Consider the following 20,780-nt stretch of genomic DNA (forward strand, 5'->3'; position numbering starts at 1 on the left):
GCTGGCAGTTTGCCTTGTCAAAATAGCCTTAGGGCCACATGCAAATCTGGTGTAAGTGGCTCAAGCCAGCCCATGAAGATGCATCCATTTATGCCAGATCTGGATTTTCCCCTTAGCCTTTTCCTCACTGCATGGTAAAATGTCACATTATATTACTTTCAATTAATTATTAATGCAGTTTAGCCCTTAATTCAACAGAGCAAAAAAATTATGGATTTATAACATTTAGATTTCCCTCAAAAAGTCTATTGTACATGTGATAGTGATAAAAAGTTTTCCTTGTAAGATACCTTGTGTCTTTATTTTGGCTACATTTATTACAGACGGCTGAAAGAATCTAGAATGGAAAAGCTTTAACCAGTCTTACTGCAGAAGATCAAATAAAGATGGTAATCTAAGCCACTGCAAAAGTAGCTCCAAATTTGGTCTACCCTTTCTGTGGGCTGCCATTCAAAGCATATGACTGGTGGAGTGCTTTACCAGCTCCTAAAGCAAGACAGAAAAGCGGGTGGTTTGTCACAATTTGGGAAGTGAATAAATGTAATAAATTTATGCAGAACAATTTACTAGCCATTGGGTGAGTTGTCAACACTGCTTTAGCTGCATGGTTATAGATCTGATTAGGTTTCCACAAGCTTATTCTACTAAACAATGATTTTGTGGAGGTATTGTCATGGAAGAAGAGACCATACACTGCATGTTATCTGTTAAACTCAGGCCCTGTACTTGTGTACACGTTGAACCTGAATTTACATATAGCCTTGAGCTACTGCCTAGAGTTTAATCAAACCCCAAGACTTTCTGCTTTTGATGTCATAATTCTGAAGTGGTCTCATGTGCTGCTTTCGATGCCTAATTAGCTGGGACAATACTGTATAAATTATTGTTATAAATTATATTGTAGTAATATCCAAAGCCTCCCCCCCCCCATCAGGATTGGTGGTTTATTATGCAAGGTGCTGTACAAAGACAAAGGTCTGGTCCCTCCCCATAGTATTTACTATCTAATTAAAGAAAAGGTGCAATAAGTGAGTGTGACAAACAAAAGAAAGAAAAGCAGTGAAGACAGATGTTCTCTTTCTCACCCAGAGAATTTCCCAACTTAAAGTCCAGAACCTCAGATATCATCAGGGTACCTGAGATTGTAAAGGCATTGCCCCTTGGGGCTGCACAGTGGAGAGGTGGACAGTGAGGCTGCTGGTGACCTTTTAAAATCCTGGATCTGCAGAGGATGGGAGAGGCAAAGAGGGCTTGACTATTCCTGTCCCCCAGCTTCCTTGAATGGCTAACAGATGCTCTGAGTGAGCATGTCATTCCTGGAGAATGCTGGGGTTTTCTTAAAGAGCCACTCCCTCTGGCATTTGGCCATATGCCCCTTTCCAATATCGCAATCCCCCCACAAAAATAAAATTTTATATACGCCTCAAGTGGCACTTAGAAAAGTAAAGTTTCAAGCCAGCCTCATCTATATCTCATGCTGCGCAGGTGTCTTCCCGTACACTAAATTATTATCCCAATGACACTGAACCTCAAAGTGTTTTTTCAAAATCAGTGGCATTATCCTTGGGAACAAACTAGGTGCAGATGTGAGTCTATCATGCAGAACTGAAAAAGTCCTTCATAGGTTTATGAAATGAGTTCCTAATGTTGCTGCATCTCTCTGCATCTGCAGAAAAGACACAAAACTTCCCTTGACTTCTCCAGGCTCACACTTATTTTGAGTTTGCCTAGGATCCTTGTAGGGTGACCAGATGTCCCGATTTTATAGGGACAGTCCCAATTTTTGGGTCTTTTTCTTATATAGGCTCCTGTTACCCCCCCCTCCACCCTCTGTCCCGATTTTTCACACTTGCAGTCTGGTCACCCTAGATCCTTGTGATTTTTTTGAATGTTCCTAAATGCAAAATCAATTTGACTTACTTGGTCTTCTGAACAAGTTGGCTTGACAGTTTAGAGCGAGGTGGGCAAACTATGGCCCACAGGCCGGATCTGGCCCATCAAGGCTTTGGATCTGGCGCTACCCCCGTGGTGCCGTGGGCCCCGCACTGCTACTGGAAGTGGCCAGCACCACATCCCTGCGGCTCCTGAGGCAGAGGGCTCTGTGCATTGCCCTCACCTCCAGGCACCGCCCCCCGGAGCTCCCATTGGCCGGGAACGGGGAACTGCGGCCAATGGGAGCTTCGGGGGAGGTACCTGCAGGGTAGGGCAGCACGCGGCGCCCTCTGCCCCCCCCAGGGGCCACAGGGACATGGTGCCGGCTGTTTCTGGAAGTGGCGCAGCATGGGGCCAGGGCAGGCAGGGAGCTTGTCCTGACCCCAGTGCGCACTGCTGCCACCCCAGAGCCACTCCAGGTAAGTGGCGCTGGGCCGGAGCCCACACCCCAAACCCTTCCTACACCCTGCACCCCAACCCCTGCCTCACCCTTCCTGAACCCCAACCCCCTGCCCTGAGCCCCTTTGTACACCCCGCAGCTCTCCTGCGCCCCAATCCCCTGCCACACTCCACACCCCCTCCTGTACTCCAACCCCCTGCTCTGAGCCCCTGAGGCACCCCTCCTGCACCCCAGTCCCTTGCCCTGAGCCCCTTCATACACCCCACACTCCCTCCCGCATCCCAACTCCCCACCCTAGCCCTATATTCATGGCTCTGCATACAATTTCCCGACCCAGATGTGGCCCTCGGCCCAAAAAGTTTCCCCACCCCTGGTTTAGAGTTCCCCTTGTGGGCTCATAAGAATAGGAGATTGTTCTCTGCATTTTAGAACTTATTGCATAATGCATATTGCATTCCCCACCCTCTTCCAATTCTTATATGTCATGGTAGTTGTGCAGTCTGTCATTACCAAAACAAGCTTCTGTTGAATTGAATTTTGCAAGTTAAGCAGAGTTAGAAGAATTGCTCATTTTTAGCCAATTGAAAATACCCTACTCTGATGCATTTCTCCATCTGAATACATGCCCCACCTTTATAGGATGGCATATCTCATTATTTGTATTCTTTGTGGTTCTATTAGAGGCAGCTTTCCTCCCACATAGGGCACAGGACTGGGAAAGCAGGATACCTTGGTTCTGTTCCTGGCTCTTCCAATGCTCTTGGACCATTCATTTTACCTCTCTTTGCCTCATTTTCTCCCATCTGTAAAATAGGGATAATGATGCTCAATCACCTTTATAAAGTGCTTTAAAATTCATGGCTTAAAGAAAAAAAGAAGCATACTATGATAGATAAGGATGATTACCATAAGTTGCTCTCTTGTGGTAAACTTTATTTCACCTCCCACCCAAGCAGGGAGCTGTGGGCCCTTCTGGGCACTGTCAATATTTTGATCTCCCCAGGTGATTTCCTAGGGAAAGCAGGAAGGACTACACTCTTACACTATGGAATATGGTCTCTGAAGGACATATGTGAATAGACTGAACTCTGCATCAAACTTCCTCTGGAGATTCATGAGTAATTACTTTCTTGGATGTCCTTTGTGGAAAACTGCTATCATTGTTGTCTGAGTGTATATTTGTGTTTCCACTGAAAGAAAAGTTTCACTTTCCAAGGCCTAGTCTGCACTTAAAATTTAGGTCAGCATAGCTATGCTGCTCATGGGTGTGAAAAACCTACACCCTTGATGCCATAGGTATTGTGATTTAATCCCCAGGATAAATGCAGCTAAGCATCCACCATCACTCGGGGAGGTGGGCTTCCTACAATGATGGAAAATTCCTTCCATTCCAATAGTCTGCATCTACACTACGGGGTTAGAGCGGCATAGCTACTTGTCAGGGTAAAAAGTATTTTTCTCCTTTAAAAAAAAATTAAAAATAAGTAACAGTTTTAGGAGTCAGTTTTTATAGGCAAGCTTATCTGCTTCACAGACTGTACCATGTTTCCCACCAGCATCTCTGCTACTTCAACATCTGTCTGGAGAAACTGAGCAAAGTACAGGTTATCAGAAGTAGTGGTGTATAAAGTATGCAGTACCTAGAGAGTTTATTAGCAAACTGGCTTCCAGACTTCAGCGGGCTCATCATAATAGCAAAAATATTATTTTCAAACATACAAACAGTTTGTAAAAGGGTAGCATAGATTCACTAGGCAAGGCAAACGTGAAGGAAGGGGTGTAGATGGTAGTAGCCTCCCTAGCATCGGTAATTTGAACAGATCAATAGCATCTTAGAGCTAGCAGGGTTTTTATTATTATTATTATTATTATTCCTGGAAGTTCTAATGAACAGAGATTGTAATACAATCAGCTTTGTTAGTGTAGTAATACATTAACATGTTCCAGGGCCATCTAGCAAACTCCCACCATAACATTTCACCCCCTCCATGATCTTATCACAGGCCTAGTTTGCCTCTCCAATACCCTCCCATAGGCCTCAGATCCTCCCGCCTAACCATGACTCTTGAATAAACCTCAGCCTCTAGTTCTTAACTCAAGATCCCCAAACAAGTCTACTTCTCTTCAACTCCATGAACTCCCAATCTGTGAAACTCCTTCCCATATAGGCACAACAACCTCAGAAGCCTCTATGATGGGTCTCAGTGGATGCTAAATTTAAGTTTCATATACTATGGGATATGTACTAATGCTGTTTAATTCATAAAAGGTAGAGAATGGGAGAAGTTGATCTAAATCATGTTTTGTGATTACTTATGTTTGAAGAAACAGAATAAACATTTCCTGCATTGATATTTGTGACCTAGTTTTTCTATGTAGTGAGAAAGTGCCAAAGACCTCATTTAGTACTGTAAATTGAACCAAAGATTGTATACATTCCTTATTTTTTATATAACTGGATTTCACATGCTAACATGTCTTTATATTTCATAGGTGTGGCCAAACTACATTTCATTTAAAAGAATTAATACTTTTAGCCCCCTTTGAGTGTCCTTTCTTAAGAATTTAGCTTTATATTAAATCCAAGAATTTGAAAAAGTCCTTTATTTGAAATAGGAAAACACTGTTCTTTTCTTAAAGTCAGCCTATAACACTAGCTAAATTAAATGGTTTGTATTTTTGCCATGGGACCCGTAACACGGTATACTGGCCCTTAAGCCCAGAGACTTACGTTTCAGAGAAGTTTCAGGGATTCAGGCTACCCCATTCCAGGAGTTCTGTGAGAGACCTACCCCCAGGGAATGAGACAGACATATGCTGACAGAATGGAAGTTGTCCCAGGGTAATAGCTGGTATCTGGAAAAAACCCAGGCTATTATCTCTTTAGGGCCCGGGAGCATCAGAGCATATGGCAGGGCCCTAGAATATTTTACACAAAATTTGATCATCAGTTTTAAGTGACCTTAGGGGGATGAGAAAAACCACTTATTTTTAATATGCCAATAAAACTGTCTCCTCCTAAAACAAAAGGCGGTGGGGGGGGAGGGTGAGACTAGATCTTTAACACATCACCTACCAAGACTAGCTGTTCGTGGAACCAAAGGCATCCAAAAATCTCAGATTTATTATATGCAGTATTTTATGTGTGTTACAATGGCTTCATTCTCTCAATCCTCACAATACTCTAGTCTAGTGTTAATGTTTGATTTGTTTTTTTTTAATTCCAAGGAACATAAAGTTGTTCCAATAGTAAAGAATCCATTCCAAAACTTTGCTGTGGTAAAACATTACTGACTTGGCTTCACATGACAGCATGTCCTTTTCCAACAGTCATCTTGTAAGAGAAAAGAGGTTTTAAAAAACAATTTTGTTGCCTTAAAAAGAAGGGGGAAAAAAGATTATTCTTTAACATTCTGAAGATCCAAAGTCTCTCAGGCATTTAAAAAACTGTTCTCACATAGACTCATAGACTTTAAGGTCAAAAGGGACCATTATGATCATCTAGTCTGACCTCCTGCACAATGCAGGCCACAGAATCTCACCCACCCACTCCTGTAACAAACCCCTAACCTATGAAGAAACACCACCAGAATTCTATGTATTTCATAGTCAGTTAACACAGCACACTACAATTAGTTGACAGAGTAAGAAGTACAGTATATTGCTACTCATTCACAACTTCCTGGGCTTTTATTTCCTCAGTTTTAGGAAAGAGTTGAAGGAAACTCTCAATCTCCCCTTGTGGAGGACAAAACAAACAATCACACAGGTAGCCTCCCTTCCCCCCTTTGCTGGAAATGCTCCCCAGTGCTAGAAAGTTCTGGAATTCAATATCTGTCACAGCTGTTCTACAGACACAGTATGTCTCCTGTCTACCCTGGAGTGAAAACAAATAGCAGCCAGTTTGCTGGTCACACGTTCCAACTGGGATTTTGCCATCTGTCATTGTGTTTGTACAGCTATTTAGATTTCCAGTTCATACCAAACAAATTCCACCTACAGTACTAGCAGAACTTCAAACAGCAATAAGAAAGATTATGTAGATGGTGAAACGTGTGCTAGTCTCATGGCATATACATCTGTTCAGAGTTTTAAATATTGTTCAATATAATTGAATTAAACACTTCTAGATTGGGGTCATAGCTACATTTGCAAATACTAAAGAGTGATAAAAGTAAAAACTACTCATCTTGTCATTTTCTAGGATAGTACTGTAGCTGTCTACTGTGATTTAGATGTATCGGTGTAGAAGGAGTTACTTTACAGAAATGATAGACTTTAGGCATGTTACAAAATTAAACAAAAATATTGATCTTAAAAGATCAATTTGTATGAACTTTTTAGTTAATGAAATTGTTAGAAATAATAATGGCAACACTTAAAAGATCTGCCTTGTTTCTTTTAGAGATATTATAGTTATGCTCTTTTTCTAAGATTTACCATACAAAAGTAGGCAGAAAAACAGTAACAGTAAGCCTATAGCAGTTCTTTGTCTATGCATAGTGTCAATTGATCTTGGAGGGAGTTTAGCCTTTTAAACAAAAGCGCAAACATGACAAAAACAAACACAAGCCTATTTGATACATATGTAATGTCAACTGTTCTTTCTTGGAGAGGCAACTTGGGCCTTCGCTTGCTTCCCCCCTCCTCCCAGCCTTCTGCAAAGCTGCCAACTCTCATTCTTTTGGAATGAGGCACTCTCATTTATTGTCTCAATTTCAAGCTGCCCAAGGCCTAAAATAAAGAGTCACAATTGATTTCAGTTGGATATTTAGAAACTCATTCAGATTCTTTCTAAGTCAACTATATGATCACAAGTTGGCAGCTTAATAAATTGCCTGCTGGGGACTAGCTTGTTAGATCAAAACCAAAAATATTACAAATATCCTTATGTGTGACAATATATCATACACAGGCAGCATTGAGCTGGACCAGAGTGAAATAGTTATACCTACACCCGCCTGTACTCATGATGGTCATTACAAAAATGTCCTGAGATCACCTGAGTCCATCTTATGACCAAAAAAATTATCCAAACAACTTAAATTACCTCCAAAAATGTTTCCTAATTATTCTGTGGACTTCATTTCTTCTGTAGTGGAGCTTGAAGGGCTTGACTCTGAATTTCATCAGAAAGAAACAGAACAAAGTAATAGATTCTGGGCTGCCGCGGGGAATAGCACACCTTACCCCATACAATACTTTGTTCTGCATGCACACACACAAGAGGCATGCAGGTGTTTATTTTTCTTTTTGCCAGCGAGCTAGCAGCAGATGGATTTTAAGGAGGATCCCAAAAGGGCACATAAGGAGAGAATAGCCCAGAGGCACTAATAATAATTATCCTTATAACATGCTCTGTGTTTCGGTCACATCCCCTCTCCCAAGGTCTTGTGATTGATAATGTCATATGCGAGTAATATCAAATACTTAGAATGCAAAGTAATATTTAGTTCTGCTCATAAATCTAGATCACATTTAAAATGTAGTCCAGAAAAAACATTATTTGTATCTATGGGAGGGGAGAAGGATTCTGTGCTTCAGGACAAAGTATATCCTGAGACAGCATAAACTAGCATTAACTGAGCAGAAGAGTGGAAAAACAAAACTGATCATAGCTGCATTTGAAAAGTAGCACAACGCACAGTACCACAGAACTCAGCAAGAAAACAAACAAAGCTACCGATTCACTGATAGTGAGTGACCTGCTGTGGTGGTGATTCCAAAATTGCATGTTAGATTCAGCATCTAGATGGCTAGGTGTAATAAGAAAGCAGAGGTGCAGACTTTGGGATTTCCCTGGGGGTACTGGACTCAGGCCCAGACCCCACCCACACTCCACCCCTTTGCCCAAGCCCTGAAGTCCCCACCCCACCTCTTCCCATCTCCATCCTTCACCTCTTCCTGCCCCCGCTCCACCCCTCCCCCTGGCACCTCCTGCATGCCGCTGAACAGCTGACCGCGGCAGGCAGGAGGCGGTGGGAGGGAGGGGGAGGAGCTGATCCACAGGTCTGCTGGTGGGTGCTGAGCACCCATGGAGTCGGCGCCTATAAAGCAAAGCAACCAACAGTGCATTTTCTGTTTCCAATTTTAATGTTTCTGTCTACTAGAAGGGCTGCGGGCGGTGCAGCATGGGATGTTTGTTTTGGTGTGTAAATGGCAAAGCCCTTTTCTCTTCACATATTTGGATACAGGCTGGGTATTGTTACTGAATGGGAAAGTTTGCTAGCGTTTAGAATAGGGAACGTGGAGTTAGTACTCTTGGGGGTGTATAGCCCACTCTACTAATGATGCACTGTGCAACTCTAGGAACGTAATAGAAGCTGTCAGTGCCTCATTTTATCCAACAGTAAAAGGAAAATAATTCTTACTTTCTGCACAGAACTGTTGTGAAGCTTAGCTCTTTAAAGTCAGTAAGTGCTCTGAGGTCCTCAGATGGAAGGTGCTAAGCCTATGATGGCCCAGATCCTGAACTACACAATAGCTGCTCTGTCTGTCACAATTAAGGGGATCTTGCAGATGACCATGGTGTAGAACCAGCATTGCAGCTCCATCCAAGCCTCTTCCTGAAGCTCATGTATGGGACACACCCAAGGAAAGGTGGGGTGAATGCTGCATTCATAGACTCAGGTAATTCCCAGGTGTTGTATTGGCCCTGAGGGCCATTGATAGCCAGCACTTCAGTCTTCTCTAACTCATGCCAGGGTACTAGACTGGCACACAAATAACCCAGGACTCTAAGAGGACAAAGGCAACCATACTGAGCTGTGTTGTGTACTCCTTAGCCTCAGATGAGGATCTCGCTCTATTTTACAGAGGAGGAAATCAGTCTTTTCTTTTTGCTGACATGGCTGCTATCCATCCTTGGCTTGGAACACTAGTAGTGAGGTGAGTCAGGGGTACTGATGCCAGTGACGACCGTTTAGATTGTCAGCTGCTATTAAACATAAGACTGGAAGAGACCCCAAGGTAACCCCATCATATAGTCCTTTTCATAAACTTATAAAGTTCCATCTTAAAATGTTTACCCCTTCTACTCCTATTGGCCTTTGGAAGACACCATCACATCCAACATAGCCTGTTTCCCTATATATGTGGGCCTTTTACTCTCTGGGTAAAGAAAACGGTACAAATATTTTGCAAATGGTTGATACTTAACCAATCATTGGAGAGAGGGGAAAAAAATCAAGTGGCCTCAATATATCAGTATTCATATGTAATATTAGAGCTGACTACAAATTTTACAAATTGCAAAATGATGAAACAATGTCTGTGAAAAAGTTCTAATTTTTTAATAGTTTTTAGATCATATTTATACCCCCACTAGACAGATGCAGATATCTACCTTGCCAGCTTGCATGTGCATTTCCACACATGCTATATGTACACAGATGGCAAGTAAAAAGATAATTAATAATGTATCCAGTTAATTTTAGACTCTTTCTGTTTGTGATTTTCTCATGTATCTTCTGCAATGTCCTCAAATTTATTGATTATTGGAAAGAGTTCAGCAAAATATTTTTGTGAATTTTCTGGATTGACTGTAAACCATTCAGTGAAAACGTCATATTCATTATTTGCTATTCAAGCTGTGATTTGACAGTTAATTCATATGTTACTATTTCCTGACTGAGTGAGCGATCAAGCAAGCACCTGAGGTACAAACACTCGCAAAAGTCACCCTTGTGCAAGGACCACGCACAGAGGTGAATTTCACCAATGAATACTCACAAATACTAATTCACTTTCTGTGAACTTTCATGCTAATACAATTTGAATGCATTAATGTTCATGGAAAGTGAATACAAAAAAGAGACAGATTTGTTTATTTAAAATTTTGGGGGAAATTACTTTTGTACTTGCTATCATTGTGCATATTATATATAAAAAGCATGTGACACACACATGGAGGGCATGTATCTGTAGGTTGTGTATATAAATGAGATTATATTGAAGTTATCAGGTGAGAACTCATTTCACCAACTGAAGAATCCACTCCTAAATGGTGGGTTTTACAGTTAGAGCATGGTTTTAAAAATTTAAGATGTATTTTCATTTGACTCTGGCAAACCCAAGGTCGGATTTTTTTTTATTTAATTCACTGAACATTTCTAAAAGTTTGACAAGAACTATCATGGCATAACACAGGAGCCTATTTAGCTAGAAATTTATATCTTAAATTAGTTTCTCTTGAAAGCCAAGAAAAAAATAATTTAAGAGTTCTGAAGGACCCAAAAGTTAAAAAAAGAAAAAGTTTATGAGTTTTAAAAATATTTACACTCTCTCCCCACGCATCAGAGTCACCTAATCCTAGCATATGGTGCCACAGTATATGCTATTTACTACAGTCTTGCCAGTCATGTCTGAGCTATTTTAAGAACATTTGAGGTTGCAATCTGAGAGGCAGGGTGACAGATACATGTGCACAACTGGGTTGCATGTATCAAGTATAGGAATTGGGAACTCTTAATGTAAAGCAACTTAGCAGCTAGGATGCATGGTTACCTATCTACCCTTAAAATCTGCATTCTTCACCTAACCCTGCAAGATCAATACAGAAAACAAGAGTGTAAGAGAACCCTCTAGTGCAGAGAGCACTCCATGGTGCAACAGAGTAGCCCATTTGTTGGCACCTCATAAATTTGAATGTGCTGAAAGGAGCAGTGACAGATGGTGGCATGGGGAAGCATGCCTTTTTGGATTTGTGACACATGGACCATTTTACAGGGCTGGTTTTTTTTAAAGTCAGTTTGTGTCTTCGGTAATTTTTATGGATTAATCTAAACTGCCGTTAGTCTGAATTTGATTTAAACTTGAAATAGAAAAGGATTCCAATTCCCAACCCTCTGCTGTTAGCTTTGGTGTGACATCAAAAAATTAACTTGGTTTGAAACAACTTGAATATTTGCTTTAATGTTTGCCCCTCTCTAATAAAAAGAATATCTAGACACATGTACTTCATTTTATATGAATGGGGTAAAACCTGCATTTTCAAAACCCCTTAAAAAAACCTTGCATGAAATCCTGCCCCCACTGAATCAATGGCAAAACTCCAATAGGATGAGGATTTTACCCTTCACGTATAATTGATATAGAGGATGGGCTCACTGGCTTTACTATTTGTTCAGCTGGTTTATGTTTTTCTTCCAAGAATCTCATTTTGTTATGACAAATTTTATTTTTATTGGAAGGAATGGAGAAGGCATGTTTTCCTCAGAAGAAAAATGTAAATAGTGTATGAATGCTAATTAATTTCAGGTAGTGTGATAAAGTTCCTCCTCTACCTTGGTGGGTCCTAAGCTTATTGGCAGATTGTGCTAGCCTCAGAGTTCTTCTTGTGTTGGATCAGGAGTTGGGAGGTTTTGGGGAAACCCGGGCCTGCCTTCTACCTCGGGTTCCAGCCCAGGGCCCTGTGGACTGCAGTTGTCTAGAGTGCCTTCTGGAACAGCTACACAACAGCTACAATTCCCTGGGTTATTTCCCCATGGCCTCCTCCCAACACCTTATTTGTCCTCACCACAGGACCTTCAACTTGATGTCTGTTGATGCTTGTATTCCTCAGTCCTCCAGCAGCACGTCCTCTCACTCCCAGCTCCTTATACACACCTCACTAACTGGAGTGAGAGCCTTTTTATACCAGGTGTCCTGATTAGCCTTAATTAATTCTAGTAACTTCCCAATTGGCTACAGGTGTCCTAATTAGCCTGCCTGCCTTAATTAGTTCTAGAAAGTTCCTGAGTGTTCTGGCATAATCCCTGTTATTTTACCCAGGGAAAAGGGACCTGCTTAACCTGGAGCTAATGTATCTACCTTCAACCACTCTCTTGTAGCTATCTGGCCTGACCCTGTCACAGTAGGTACTTGCTTTTTGGTCTTAACCCTGTTCATTCTGTGACCCATGTATTACTTCAGTCTTGATGGTTTTCAACCTTTTCCTTACCAGCTGCCCTCCCATTACCTTTTCCATACACAGACCCCCTCCCATCTCACTGAGATCTAGCTGGGACCCTTCTCCCATTTAGCACCATAGGAAGGGCAAGGTAGTCCCATAGTGAACCCAGGTTACGCAGCACAGTACAGATTATTAGAAGTGCAAAATGTGCTTAGATATGTACATGTAAAAATTGTGACTAATGCTATTAAACATTTTAAATAGATCTTGGTAACATGACATAACATTGATACCACCAACATGTGGCCATTCATCTCACAACAGAAGAGATAATGAAATCAGCACCTTCAGGTGGGTCAAGTAACCAAAGGCTGGCAGGTGGGGGCTAATTCCTCCAAAGCCAGTTCAGGCTAATGACACACTATCAACTATCCGATTCCAGTGATGTGTGGGTAGTGAAATACCAGCTTTTCCTGCTGGCTTCCAAACTTTTGTAATCTTTGTTATCTTTGTAAGTTTCCAATGTTTGTGAAACAGGTTCAGCCCCAACTTAAGCATCAGCTGCACCTGTGCACATACTAATGTGATTTCACAAACCATGTCTTAAAAAGTATGGGTGGAGGACAGAGCTATATAGTACAAGGTGCCAAGCACTCTCAGCTCCCACTGACTTCAATGGGAGTTGAGGTATTCTCAGCACCACACAGGATCAGGTTTTAAAAGATAAATGACACTCACATAAATCTTTGCAAGGCATTTCATAGTTCATGGTTTGGTAGACCATTTGTTTCTACCAAATGCCCTGAAACTGTTAATACAGTAAATACTATTCTGCTTGCTACAAACTTTTAAGTATATTCATGAGGGAAAAGCAACATTAGCAAGTGTGCCTCTGTGCTGGGTACCAAAAGACAGACACAACAGGATGGGGATCGAATATAAATTAAGAGCTCTATTCCTAAAATATTTATAGACAAATGTAAAACTGCAAAAAACCCACTTAGTGATGCTGTAAATGAAGGTCAGAAAAGTACAATTGCTCTTTTATTTGTAACCACAAACCAGCAAAATAATGGGCTGAAGTTCCTCAACCCTATTTTACTCGTTAGTGAAGTCAGCCAAACCAGTTTCAGTGCTCAGAGCCATCCCATCAATTGGAAGAAAAAAAAAAGCAAAGCTGCAATTATAAAATTATCTTGCAAAAGGCAAGATAACTGCAACTGTTGCATTCTCTCTCACTTCAACTCCTTCTAGTATACCTTCTGAAATGATAGGTATGGCAATCGGAACAGTTTACAAGTACCACCACAGATGCCAACATGTCAGTAGAAATGCACTTATAGCATTTCAAAAGCTAAGAAAAAAAACCCAATGTTGATCTTGATTGAAATAAACCCCTGTATTTGCCAAGTCTAGATCAAAGTGAGATATGCAGGAAGTTTAACTTGAATTGCCTCAGAAGTAGAAAGTAATTTTGCTAGTACTGGCATGTTTGCACAAATCGTTGAACATATTAAAAAGATATTGCCCAAGTTCACTGTAATACTAAATACAATGTAATGTGGCTGCTGCCTCTCGCTGGCTGTGTATTTCAGCCCTCCAGCTAAGTCAAAACTCCACCCCTTCTAGGGTAAACAAATGACCAAACTTTCTCCCAGACTTCTCACTGGGTCACAGCCCTCTCTTTAAGAGTCTGTCAAATTTCTCCCCTCTCTGGAATGGTCCCTGGTGATCCCTCAGAGTTAAAGGGCAGGTTACACCCTTACTCTATCACAACCTTCAGTCTTGGGTCCCTTCTTGTCCAGCAAATCTTCCTCTGCTCTGCCACAGTCCCTCAATTCTCTTCCCTGGGAGCTAGCTTGCGGTCTCTCTTGTCAATGCAAACCCCACTTCTCTGGGTCCATTTTCCTTACCGTCTGCAGTCTTTTAGGCCTCTTTCTGGTCCCTTTCACCAGCTTCTTCAAAAACCCTTCACAGACTCTCCTAGATTGGAGACACTCAGAGCATAATCCCCACTCCTGATCTGTGCCTTTAGAGACTCGTAGCAGGTCTTTTCCCTTCCCCTGTTCTCTCCTAGTTTTAAGAGAAGAATTATTTATACCCCTTGATACTCCTTCCCAACATGCCTCGTTATCAAGTATACTGCTCCCATGCATCCTGGGAGCTACAGCTCCCAGAACTCTCTTGTTCTGTTGTGGACTGAATCAATGGGTAAGTTAATTGTTATTCCCAAATACAAAAGGGCAAATTGAAATATACAGTGGTTATATGACATCACACATATACACACAAATCACACAAGGATAGAACTGGGAATAGAACCCAGGAGTCTTGACTTCCAATCTCTATTTCAACTACGCAAGTGCATCCTTTCCTCTTACCATGCTGATTTGGGGTGAAATTCTGGCCCCATTTAAGTCACTGGGTTTTCTGCCATTGATTTCAATGGAGCCCATCAGAGGATCACCGACCAAAACAATGCTCACATTGAGGACAATCTCACTCTGTAAGCAACACAGGGTTCTATTCTGGAGAATATCCAACAGAAAATTTCCAGCTAGGCCAATTTTGGGATTTTCCTTTTCAACGGCTATTCTGGGGCTCTTCAAATGATCTGTTTTCCTTTCTTCTCAGTTCTATGGCACAATATTGGAGCTTTTTTTGATTCACTCTTCATTACCAGGAAATAAGATGTGCCTGAGCCTTAGGAGAAACCTAACTGCACAGAATGAACATCAAGAAGACCTGAGTTTGTAGCTATGGTGAACGTTTCACTTCACCTCTAACTATTTCTTTTTCTATGCTTTAAATGTCTCCTTCGTTATAGAATATAAAACACATTTCAAGTACAAAAATATAATCAGTTTCATTATCCATTTCACCTCCAATAATGTAGCAGTTTTTCTATAGTATTAAATGTTTTTAAAAGTCACTGTTGTTACCAGGTATTCTTCTGTCTCCTTTACTTGGAACTAAACTTTGAAATGCTCTGATGTCATACCTTCTTCAAACTATCTCCCCAGAAACTGTTACAAATCATTCTGTAACCAACCTGGAATTCATAGTCAACTCCAGTTTTTCTGGCTCTCTAAATAAAGTTTACACTGCGTGCAGTAATGTTGTTATGGGAATGGCTCCTAGAAGCGACTGTGAGCAGGTGCTGCTGCTGTCAGAACCTTCACCTAGTTCTGATAGCAGTGCACTGAGCTACATTTCTACTGCCTGGACGTACAGTGAACTAACACAATTATCCTTCCTAACGCATTGGTAGCCATCAGTTCCAACCCTTCCACTGAGCAGATGTCCTTTAATGACATACACCCAGAGCCAATTCTGATTAGAGCAAAATATATATCAAAATCACACTGCATTAAAAAAAGATGGATTAATGCATCTTGGAAAATTGCAATTTTAGGTTTAAATAAATTTTGAAGTACTATATGTGATTACCAGATTTACAAAATGTGTTATGTTGTGTACAACATTGGTGCAAAATGTCCTATTTTCCAATGCTTTGTAACCTGAAAGCAAAGCTCATTCTGAGGTAATGGATGGAAAAAGAATTAACAAGTTTAGCATCTCAGACACACTTACGATTCATTCCTGCAAACCCTTGCTCACATGAGTAGTTATCAGGGGCGGCTCCAGGCCCCAGCACGCCAAGCGCGTGCTTGGGGCGGCAAGCCGCGGGGGGGGCGCTCTGGTCCCGCGGCTCCGGTGGACCTTCAGCGGCATGCCTGCGGAGGGTCCGCTGGTCCCGCAGGACCAGCGACTGGCAGAGTGCCCCCCGCGGCATGCCGCCGTGCTTGGGGCGGCGAAATGTCTAGAGCCGCCCCTGGTAGTTATATAGAAGTTATGTGCGTAAGGGTTTGCAGATTCAGGCCTATAACTGGAGTGCTGGCCATTGCCAATAAATTATCAAATAAGGTTGGGGAGCCAGCTTAGACTTGGATGGTAGTTTCATACCCTTAAATGCCATGGCTTTTCTAACAACATTACATATTAACAAAAACATTTATACAAATTGGAAAGCAACTTTTATGAATATTATGACCACGTGTGTATGTTTCAATGGACTTTAAAGTTTTAGTCATAAATAATCACAGAAAGCTGTACTATTAGCAGGACTTTGCCTAGCCAATTAGTATTGGTTACACCCATTAGTATGTATGCAAACACATGCAAAAGTCACAGATTCTGTGTTAAATCAAACAAAAACCAGAGATCTTACCTATGTAGTATAAAACACTGGATTTTCTGGTAAACATACCCTACAAGATGTTTATTAAACAACATGATGGGGGGGATATGGATTTTATACATTTGCAACAATATGGAAATTGTTGTGTTTAATGTGATTTACAAAGTCTTAAGTAATAGACTCTTTGTCTTACCTGAAGATGTGTCAAAGCAGCAATAAAGCTTGGAATGTAGTATCAGGAGTTTACTGTACTGATTTTGGAACTCAGTCTATATAGACACACTTTTTCATAGAAGTCCTGCATTTACAAGTCAACTGCATTACACTATTTGCATTAACATTAAAGATAGACAAACTGGCTTGGAAAAAATGAAAGCAGAATCAGATCTTTTTGGAGGTCCAAAAAAGTTAATTTTTGTCTCCCACGGAGTTTCTTGCCTGTCTGTGTTTCCAGCTATTAACCAGAAACATTAAAATACCCTAAGAAAGTCTGGTCTAATAGGATTTCTTGCTTAATGACCAGAAGCAAGAAGAAATGGGCAAGCTGCAAAGTTCATACACAGATCTGAACATCCTCCAATTTCAGTGACTGTTTGGATCCAGGTCCATCTGGGTGTTCGGATCCAGGCCCATCTAGAGTGATCAGATAACCCGATTTTATAGGGACAGTCCCGATTTTGGGGTTTTTTTTTTTAATATAGGCTCCTATTACCCCCACCCCCCACACACCCCTGTCCCGATTTTTCACATTTGCTGTCTGGTCACTCTAGGCTCATCTCTCATAGGAAATACTAGACGTCTCATGAGAAAACCTGTTCTTATAACATTCCAACTCTCTTTGGCAGCCCCAAGAGGTTCAGAGACTTTGGATAAGCATCTGAATTTTTGGGATCTTATCTGAATCTCAGAAGTTAGAGATTGAAATTACCTACTGAATTAGACCAACCAGTCCACCTTTCTACCCAGGCAGGATTGCTCTCTACCAGATTTCACTGCTGCATTAACAAAATCTCTGAATATTTTCTAATTACCCAAGATTCAAAGGGACTTGAACAGGAATAAGGACCCCAGTCCTGAATTTCACTCCCTCTGATCAGGCAGAATGTCCCTTGACATCAGTTTTCCCCAGTCTCCAGCTATCCAGAGTCTAAAAACATGTAAGCATGGTTTAAAAATGGTACTAACATGGTTTAAACATAAATTGTTTAACTAGTGACTGTCTAAAACACAGTTTATAAAACAAAATTTTAAAATACTCATGTTTGTATACCAATGCCTCCAGCTAGAGCATTTTTTTGGATTGAACCTAGGATTGCTGAATCTAAATCCTGATTACCTACTGCTTGAGATAAGGGGAGTCATAAACTGACTCACTTAAGCATCTGTGTGTTGGATGGCCACTAGAGGGAGACAAGGAGCCTCTTGGGTTAGTATTGGTTACACCCATTCTCTACTAGTTAAGTTTTAAATATACTTTGCTTATTAGCTAACCTGTTTTTAGCCAAAGTTTTATATCTAATTTAGATTAGGCCTGACCTCTCCCTCTTTTTTCTTAACCAAGTAAGTTTTCTTTATTGCTGACACCCTGAAATCTCTGAAACATTTTGGTTCCCTCTACATCCCCTTTTAACTGCAGTGCTTTGAACTGTTGTCACTATATTCCATGCCATATATTGAACTCTATGAACCACTTATTCACCCTTATGCTAAACTTAAAGGCATCCTTCTGAGCTTTTTGTTCTGTTTAGTTATATTTGGCTGCCACATTCTAGCTTTGTGTGATTAGCACTTTGCAAGCCTCTTTTGAAATTTCACCTTCGTCAAGATCATCCACATTCAACATTAATCAAAAAGTGGTCTTATAATACTGATCCCACTTGTTACCCATCCTCACTCTGAATTCCTCTTTCACTGACATCCTCTGTGTCCTGGCCCTAAGCCAATTTGTAATCCATTTCAATAGTTCTTCCACTAAACTATGTTTTTGATCTTAAAAGTCAATCTGTCATGTCACACTATCAAATGCTTATTTGAAATAAAGATTACGCTAAGGCAATTCTTTCACCCATATCTAGTTTGTTGGCAATGTATTCAAAGACATGTTTGGGAAAAGGGTGTTAATTACTTTTGCATTTTCCCCTCTTATTTTCCCCCTTCTCTGCACTAAAGTCACGCAAATAATCATCTCAGTGACGCCTTTCTCCCATTCTCATTTCTTGGGCTTTTTTCTATGCAAACACTCTGGTTTGAACCTCATTTGACTAGTCCACCATTGTTCAGCCTTCAGGTCCTTCAAGCACTTCCTTTTCCCAAAAGGCATTATTATTGTTCTTGTATTTATTTATTGAGTGCTAACAGTGGAGGAGGGATAGCTCAGTGGTTTGAGCATTGGCCTGCTAAACCCAGGGTTGTGAGTTCAATCCTTGAGGAGGCCACTTAAGGATCTGGGGCAAAAATTGGTCCTGCTAGTGAAGGCAGGGGGCTGGACTCAATGACCTTTCAAGGTCCCTTCCAGTTCTAGGAGATTGGTATATCTCCAATTATTACTTATTTTTAGTGTCCTCAAGACCATTTAAGACACAAAATGCAAACAGTCTCAATTCCAAACACCTTACAGTCTGAAAACAACTTTGAGATGGGGTGTAATTTCCAGCTTGAGGAGACATCTCCGTGCCAACTCTGATCAAGCTAGCAGACCAAAAATAGAATGTACCCATAGCAAAAAGAGCAAGGGAAGGGACTAGCCACCCCACAAACGTACCCAATGGCAATACATTACGGTGGGTGGCTAGCCCATCCTGCCATTCATGCTGTCAGAGCTACACTCTATTTTTAACCATGCTAGCTCATTCAGAGTTAAGGCAGGGATGTCTCCTTGAGCTTGGAGACATGTCTCCAGCTCAAAGGGTAGACAAATCCTCAGGGGAAACAGGATACATCGATAAGCTTAGTGGATGTATATCTGAATTACTGTTATTGTTATTAGAGCTGTGCAAATGTTTTCAATTGAGACCTTTTTTGGGAGGGGGAGATGCAGATTCAGTGACATTGAAACATGTTGCACGTTTGTGTCAATATTACCAAATTGTTTCACTTGGGAGGAAAAAAATTCAGAAAAAAAAATCAGAATGTTTCATTTCTGAACTAAAACATTTTGATTTTTCAATTCAAAGACATGTTTTAAATTTCCTTTAATTTTATTTTGAAAAACGAATAAACTTTTTAAAAAATGATTGAACTTGAAAGAAAATATTTAGAGTCAGGACAAATAAAATTTTTGGCAAATCAAAATGTCAACATTTCATTTTGAAGTTTGACCCAAAAACAATTTGACAGCGAAGTGAAAAATGCATTATTCACTCAGCTCTAATTGTTATCTTCCTTCTTGTAAACATTGTGAAAGAAACAGAAGTGGCTGAAATTGTTCAAATGGAACATTTTCATCTTTTTTCAGAAGTGGAAATTTTTTAAAATAAATTGTTTATTCAAGATTTCCCATTGTACTGACAAAACTTGAAAATCAATAAAACACAGATTCTTTATCTTTTTTCCTCTCCCTGGCCCACGATTTCCTACTACCTGCCCCCAATTTTTCAGTGATGAAAAGGAAAAAAAAATAGAGAAAAAGTGATGGGGGGCAAAAGAAGGAAAAAAGAGCAAAAGAACAATTCTGAAAGATTTTTTTCATAAAATAGTTTATGAAAACAATTTTAATAAATGAAAAAATCTTTTTCCAAAACTTACTGAATGAAAGACTGAAATCTAAGATTCTTCACAATTTTTCCCCAGTTGTCATGGCTACAGGGCAAACTGCCTCTGAGACCCCTTTGGTCCATCTTTAGTGTCCCCCTTAGGTGACAGTCCTGGCTTTCTTGCATCTCACTCTGGGTGGAACCAATCACTGAGACTTGGAGCTCTGAATTGCAGCCCCCTTATACCTAACCTTGCTGATGACACATACTCAGTCTTGGCACCTGTAACAATTTTCTTTCATGAACCTGTGATCGTATGTTTGTAGTGGCAAAAAAACAGCATAGTCAAAACAAAGCATTCTCTATTCCTTCGCACAAAGGCACAAAGCATTCAGAAAAATAGGTTAACATAATGAAAGGCCTAGATGTATACTTCCTTACCTAAATTTAACCTCTTTATCCATTGCTCAGGAAGGCTGACTTATTTCCATCTTTGAGTTGGAAGAGGCCACCTGTCCTGCTCACAGCACACACACCTGTCTGTGTCTCAGCCAGTCTGTGTGTTTTCACTGACACACCATGGATAGCCTCGCCTACCTCACCCAAACCCTCTCCATTTTCTAGGGTCTTTGAGGCTTTAATTTCCCCTTGGTCCCAGGCCCA

General features: G+C 40.8%; 1 long non-coding RNA gene across 1 annotated transcript in view; it reads right to left on the reverse strand.

Annotated features, from left to right (window-relative positions):
• LOC123378215 overlaps positions 1–11,923 on the reverse strand; it is a 33,028-nt gene extending 21,105 nt beyond the window's left edge. Inside the window, exons 1-2 of the long non-coding RNA XR_006582513.1 lie at positions 11,850–11,923; positions 7,383–7,451 (exon numbers count right to left, since the gene is read on the reverse strand). This is a non-coding gene — a long non-coding RNA (uncharacterized LOC123378215). The remainder of the gene's footprint in view (positions 1–7,382; positions 7,452–11,849) is intronic.
• Positions 11,924–20,780: the final 8,857 nt, after the last annotated feature.

The sequence above is a fragment of the Mauremys mutica genome, chromosome 10, assembly GCF_020497125.1.
Source record: "Mauremys mutica isolate MM-2020 ecotype Southern chromosome 10, ASM2049712v1, whole genome shotgun sequence".
Classification (NCBI taxonomy): Eukaryota; Metazoa; Chordata; order Testudines; family Geoemydidae; genus Mauremys; species Mauremys mutica.